This window comes from Dermacentor andersoni, chromosome 4 (genome assembly GCF_023375885.2).
Source record: "Dermacentor andersoni chromosome 4, qqDerAnde1_hic_scaffold, whole genome shotgun sequence".
Lineage (NCBI taxonomy): Eukaryota > Metazoa > Arthropoda > Arachnida > Ixodida > Ixodidae > Dermacentor > Dermacentor andersoni.
In genome coordinates, this window is record NC_092817.1 from 144,733,889 (window position 1) to 144,741,511 (window position 7,623).

Genomic DNA, 7,623 nt, shown 5'->3' on the forward strand with positions numbered 1-7,623 from the left:
CAGTTCCCAGCAGCTGCGAAGCAACTGACCACGGCGGTGGTCAGACCTGCGACGCTGCAGAGGGTGCTAAGAATCCCTGGCGCCGGACTGGCCGCCATTGGAATATGAACCTGGCAACGTTTAACGCTAGAACGTTATCTAGTGAGGCAAGTCTAGCAGTGCTATTGGAGGAATTAGAGGGCAGTAAGGGGATATAATAGGGCTCAGTGAAGTTAGGAGGCCAAATGAAGCATATACAGTCCTGAGAAGCGGGCACGTCCTGTGCTACCAGGGCTTAGCAGAGAGACGAGAACTAGGAGTCGGATTCCTGATTAATAAGAACATAGCTGGTACTCTGCCAGCTATGCTCAGTATTGACCCAAAAAAGTTTTGGCGAACGATTCACCCCGACCGTAATAGCGAAATCACGTTACTCGACTCTTCTGGTGATGCGATTCCAGTTGCCGACTGCTCTGTGGTATTAAATGATGTATTTTGCCGTAATTTTGTTATAGCCTCGTCTACAACACTTCCCAACGTGCAGCGTTTGACTCTCTAACAATAGATCCAGTAATTATACAACCCCTTGGCATCGAAAAAATTATCGAATCATTGAAAGTGTCCTCAAGCCCAGGAATTGACCTTATCAATGCGAAATTCTTAAAAAGTACCAAAATATATTCTAGTATTATGCTATCCAAAGTATTCCAACAATCACTTGATGAATCCACACTGCCATCCGACTGGAAAGTCGGCAAGGTGGTTCCAGTTCATAAATCTGGAAGTAAAAATTCACCCCTAAACTATCGCCCGATTTCACTAACTAGTATCCCGTGTAAAATCCTCGAACATGTTCTTTACACAAACATTGTTAATTTCCTTGATGCCAACTCGTTCTTTTCGAAGGCTCAACATGGTTTCCGCCGATCTCGTTCCTGCGAAACACAGTTAGCTTCCTTTACACACAAGCTACATACAATTCTTGATCGTCGTTCTATAGCTGACTGCGTCTTCCTAGATTTCGCAAAAGCCTTTGAAAAAGTTTGCCACAGTTTACTTCTCTTTAAATTAAGCAAATTGAACATTGATAGGAAACTTCTCTCCTGGATCGAATATTTTCTAACCGGACGCTCACAATTCGTGTCTGCTAACACTTATAATTCCCCGTTGAAGCCAGTTCATTCTGGCGTGCCCCAAGGCTCAGTGCTCGGCCCTCTCCTGTTTCTCATTTATATTAATGACTTGCCGCAATGCGTGACCTCTAACATTCACTTATTCGCCGACGATTGCGTAGTCTTCCGAGAAATTATTGACCAAAATGATGTTACGATCCTTCAAAACGATATCAACTGTATATCTAACTGGTGTAAAGTCTGGCTGATGGAACTCAACACTACAAAATGTAAGGTATTACGCATCTCCCGTACAACTTCTTGCCCCATTTCCTACTTGCTCGAGAATTCCGCTCTCGAATCCGTAACATCCTATTGCTACTTGGGTGTGCACATAACTTCCTCTCTTTCCTGGTCTCTTCATATTAGCAAAATAATTAGCAATGCAAACCGCTCGTTAGGTTACCTCCGGCGCAATTTTTCATCTGCTCCTGTTTCTTTAAAACTCCTCCTTTACAAATCTTTAGTCCGAAGTAAACTCGAATATGCCTCTTCAATCTGGGACCCCAGCCCTGCTATATTAACCTCTGCCCTCGAGCTTGTCCAAAATAACTCTGTCCGCTTCATTCTAGGAAACTACAGTCGTACTGCCAGTATCACTTTAATGAAAGAGTCCCTACAGCTTGCGTCACTCGCCTGCCGCCGCAAGTTTTCCCGCCTATGTCTCTTCCACAAGATATACTACAGTCCCGCCCTACGCAACGACCTTATTCTTCCTCCATCATACATTTCCCCTCGTTTCGATCATGCACAAAAGGTGGGAATAATGTCGTGCTTAACTCAAACATGTTATCAATCATTTGTACCCCGCACCTCACAGGACTGGAACCACCTTCCTGGAGCAGTCACGTCCACTGTTCAATATTCCCAGTTTCATAATGTTTTAAACACAAGTGTATTGCAATGTAATTAACCAACTATGTAATTATATTTGTTATCGGTCAATTGCTTGAATTTTTGTTGCTTCACGTTTCAGCTAACATTGTCTTAGCAGAAGAAAAACCTGTATAGTGTCTTTTTTTATGTTCCACTCCCCTCTGTAATGCCTCTGGCCCTGAGGGTAATACTAATAAATAAATAATAAATAAATAAATAAACATACAGGAATTCTATAGCATTAACGAGAGAGTGGCAGGTCTTGTTGTGAAACTTAATAAGAGGTACAAAATGAAGGTTGTACAGGTCTACGCACCTACATCCAGTCATGATGACAAGGAAGTCGTAAGCTTCTATGAAGACGTGGAATCGGCGTTGGGTAAAGTCAAAACAAAATACAGTATACTGATGGGCGACTTCAATGCCAAGGTAGGCAAGAAGCAGGCTGCAGACAAGGCAGTGGGGGAATATGGCATAGGCACTAGGAATAGCAGGGGAGAGTTATTAGTAGAGTTTGCGGAACAGAATAATATGCGGATAATGAATACCTTCTTCCGCAAGCGAGATAGCCGAAAGTGGACGTGGAGGAGCCCGAACAGCGAGACTAGAAATGAAATAGACTTCATACTCTGCGCTAACCCTGGCATCATACAAGATGTGGACGTGCTCAGCAAGGTGCGCTGCAGTGATCATAGGATGGTAAGAACTCGAATTAGCCTAGACCTGAGGAGGGAACGGAAGAAACTGGTACATAAGAAGTCGATCAATGAGTTAGCGGTAAGAGGGAAAATAGAGGAATTCCAGATCAAGCTACAGAACAGGTATTCGGCTTTAACTCAGGAAGAGGACCTTAGTGTTGAAGAAATGAACAGCAATCTTGTGGGCATCATTAAGGAGTGTGCAATAGAAGTCGGTGGTAACTGCGTTAGACAGGATACCAGTCAGCTATCGCAGGAGACGAAAGATCTGATCAAGAAACGCCAATGTATGAAATCCTCTAACCCTACAGCTAGAATAGAACTGGCAGAACTTTCGAAGTTAATCAACAAGCGTAAGACAGCTGACATAAGGAACTATAATATGGATAGAATTGAACATGCTCTCAGGAACGGAGGAAGCCTAAAAGCAGTGAACAAGAAACTAGGAATTGGCAAGAATCAGATGTATGCGTTAAGAGACAAAGCCGGCAATATCATTACTAATATGGATGAGATAGTTCAAGTGGCTGAGGAGTTCTATAGAGATTTATACAGTACCAGTGGCACCCACGACGATAATGGAAAAGAGAATAGTCTAGAGGAATTCGAAATCCCACAGGTAACACCGGAAGAAGAAAGAAAGCCTTGGGGGCTATGCAAAGGGGGAAGGCAGCTGGGGAGGTTCAGATAACAGCAGATTTGTTGAAGGATGGTGGGCAGATTGTTCTAGAGAAACTGGCCACCCTGTATACGCAATGCCTCATGACTTCGACCATACCGGAATCTTGTAAAAACGCTAACATATTCCTAATCCATAAGAAAGGGGACGCCAAAGACTTGAAAAATTATAGACCGATCAGTTTACTGTCTGTTGCCTACAAAGTATTTACTAAGGTAATTGCAAATAGAATCAGGAACACCTTAGACTTCCGTCAACCAAAGGACCAGGCAGGATTCCGTAAAGGCTACTCAACAATAGACCATATTCACACTATCAATCAGGTGATAGAAAAATGTGCGGAATATAACCAACCTTTATATATAGCTTTCATTGATTACGAGAAAGCGTTTGATTTAGTCGAAACCTCAGCAGTCATGGAGGCATTGCGTAATGAGGGTGTAGACGAGCCGTATGTAAAAATACTGAAAGCGGCTCCACAGCCACCGTAGTCCTCCATAAAGAAAGCAACAAATTGCCAATACAGAAAGGCGTCAGGCAGGGAGATACGATGTCTCCGATGCTATTCACAGCGTGTTTACAGGAGGTATTCAGAGACCTGGATTGGGAAGAATTGGGGATAAAAGTTAATGGAGAATACCTTAGTAACTTGCGATTCGCTGATGATATTGCCTTGCTTAATAACTCAGGGGACCAACTGCAATGCATGCTCACTGACCTGGAGTGGCAAAGCCGAAGGGTGGGTCTAAAAATTAATCTGCAGAAAACTAAAGTAATGTTTAACAGTCTCGGAAGGGAACAGCACTTTACAATAGGTAGTGAGGCACTGGAAGTGGTGAGGGAATGCATCTACTTAGGACAGGTAGTGACTGCGGATCCGGATCATGAGACTGAAATAATCAGAAGAATAAGGATGGGCTGGAGTGTGTTTGGCAGGCATTCTCAGATCATGAACAGCAGGTTGCCATTATCCCTCAAGAGAAAAGTTTATAACAGCTGTGTCTTACCAGTACTCACGTACGGGGCAGAAACCTGGAGGCTTACGAAAAGTGTTCTACTTAAATTCAGGACAACGCAACGAGCTATGGAAAGAAGAATCATTGGTATAACGTTAAGGGATAAGAAAAGAGCAGATTGGGTGAGGGAACAAACGCGAGTTAATGATATCTAAGTTGAAATCAAGAAAAAGAAATGGGCATGGGCAGGACGCGTAATGAGGAGGTCATTAACCGATGGTCATTAAGAGTTACGGAATGGATTCCAAGGGAAGGAAAGCGTAGCAGAGGGCGGCAGAAAGTTAGGTGGGCGGATGAGGTTAAGAAGTTTGCAGGGACAACATGGCCACAATTAGTACATGACCGGGGTAGTTGGAGAAGTATGGGAGAGGCCTTTGCCCTGCAGTGGGCATAACCAGGCTGATGATGAGGATGATGAGTTGGTGCCTGCTTAACCTTGCTTGGGCCCTTCTTAGAAAGAAAAAAAGAAAGAAAGGAAGAAAGAAGGAAAGAGTCAAAGAAGATGTGGGTTCTCAAATGCGCTGTAATCTGATGCTTCACCAAATTACAACACAGCCAGATACATTGCACGGGTGAATAAGACAGATACATTGCATTGGTAAACATTTTACAAATCTCCTTCCTTCATGAGAATCAACGCTTTCGGACAGTTAACGTGCACATCGTGTCGCCGCATAACAACAATTTACTTCTTTCTTTGGAGATAGCATTTCGTCATCCTTCCCGATTGACAGCTAGAGCGTTACACTATAGCGCTATAGTGGTTTATTGTCGCACTAGCCACAACTAGCGCACTGAACGGCATTTCGGATTGCCGCAGTTCAAATGATGCACTGATTTTAGGATTGGGTAACGAAACATGTTGTAGCATTTCTTACCGAAGCACAATGAAACAGTCATTATGCCATATGCACCGCTGTCATACTGTCGTCACCGTAGCCGTCGTCATTGCGTTGCTGCTGTCGTGAAGCACAAGCTCGTGTCACACAATCAATTTCTCGTATCAAACGCATTTCTCTATATGGTAACGCTTCGTAGAACTCTCGTCATGTGAGATGGTAATCGCTTCACTGATGACATTACGCTGTGGGTATGAAATGCTTCGTACTTGTAGCAGAACTGACAATTGGGCGAGTTGGTGTAGCTTAATCGTAAGTAAAGTGGGAACCAAACAAGGACAAAAAACGAAATAAGCAAATGGACATGCGCTCAACACGCAGATAAGAGGTTTATTGGAACTAAAGCAACTTTATAAGCCCAATCAAGTCACATGGACTCTGTACGTACTCATAGTAACGTTCGCTACAGCGTAACACAAGACAAGGACAAAAGAAGGTATAATACGACGACGTACTTTTATATGTTACTCAGCGTTTACTTGTCTTTTGCATTATTTCGTTTCGTATTTGTGCTATATCCTCCTGAGACTCGAACACAGCTATGGGGCATACTAGCCTTTCAAGTTGGTCTTTATTGTCCACTGTTAAGTTATGAACACGTAAAACAATTTTAATATTTAGATACCACAGTTAGATGCCAAAAACCGCATCTCCACGTACGTCACAAAATATCCATCATCTCCTCATGTTTCCTATAATCAATAAAGCATTTCATTGCCTAAACGCAGAGAGGAAGATGGAACTACGTGTAGTGCATTGCCACGTTGCTGGCGTGTCCGGTAGCTTCACGCAATCAATCTCAGTGATATCGAAACACACCTCAAGGTTACTTTCGGCCGCCTGGGCCCACACAAAGGTTTCTATAAATTTAGTGTCAAATTTCTTGAACGCGGATGACAGGAATATGAGTAAACCGCTTCTTTACAGTTACACATGCACCGTAGTTCATACCCAGAATGTATATCTTCCGTAAGCACTTCCGACTGAACTTCAAAAAGAAAGTTGAAGGCAATGTGCAATGTGCTGTACAAGTGGTCTTAGAAGGATATTGTGTTTTCGCTAGTATTCTTGCCGGACTTTTGCATTTTGCTACTTTCTGGTTTATTCTTTCGCAATTCTGCGCGTTTGACAATTTCTTTTACGTATTGTAGCGTAGAAAGTTGTCCGCTACTTGTTCCGCGCCGGAGAGATGAAGCGAGCACACTGGAGATCCGTAGACATTTCCTAATTTTATTCATTTGAACTTTGGTTAACCGAATATAAGCATTTACGCACTTGTACAATTCATAACTGCGACATCTCAGCAGCACTCGCTGCGACCTCGTCCCTCGGTGTCTCCCGCGCGAACTGCACTGGGACCCTCGGGAAACGTCACAACATTCCGCCCGAGAGCAAACAGATCACCAATACCAACTCTTCGTTGACCAGGGCCAATCAGGCCGCACAGATTCAAATCATCGCAGCCAATCGTTGGCGGACTTCACCGAGTTTGAACTTGATGACAGCCGCTTGCCTGAAGAATTATGACCCAAAGAAAAGTAAAGATGCACAAAAAACTACAGAGACATCCGTTGGGCTTTAGACGAACTGGCGGCGTCTACAAAAAGAAAGCGCACAAAAGAGTCGAGAAGCATCCCCAAACAGCTTGAGCAATTAGGAGGCGCCGCTTCCGTCGCCGGTACAAAGGGGGGGGGGGGGGGGGGGAGGGAGGGGGCGACAGCGCAGTCGGCCGGCCGGACCCTCGGCGGAACGGGGGGTGCTGCGCGTGAGATTCCCCCCCTCCCAACGGGCCTCCCGACTCGTGGGCGAAAAGACATTTTGAGAGAAAAGCGGTAAGAAAGAAAGGAACACTGCCACACAGCACAGGCAACGAAAAAAACGTAAAGACAGCTACGCGACAGTATTATACTCCTGATTATGATTGTCCGTGCCTTTCAATTTCAAAGTTTATTCTTGTAATGAACCCCTCTGATATAATGCACTGTGAACGAATGGAAATAAATAAATAAATAAGAAGTTATGCCGGATAGCTAAATAACTCAAAATGATTCTCCAATCCTTGATTCCCACATTGCGTCAAATCTGCATATTCTGTCTTTCACATTTGCTTGAAGACAGCAGCGGTTATCCTCCCTTATCCTCCAATGCGATGACGCCGCGAGAGGATTATTGCGCAGTTATAACATAACAGTTTTAACAAAGCTTTAACATAACAATTATGCTTTCGTGCACCACAAAACACAGAGTGCCCTTTTACATGTTTTACGTGACATTGCGCTTGCCCGCAGTATTTTGTCATGAGGA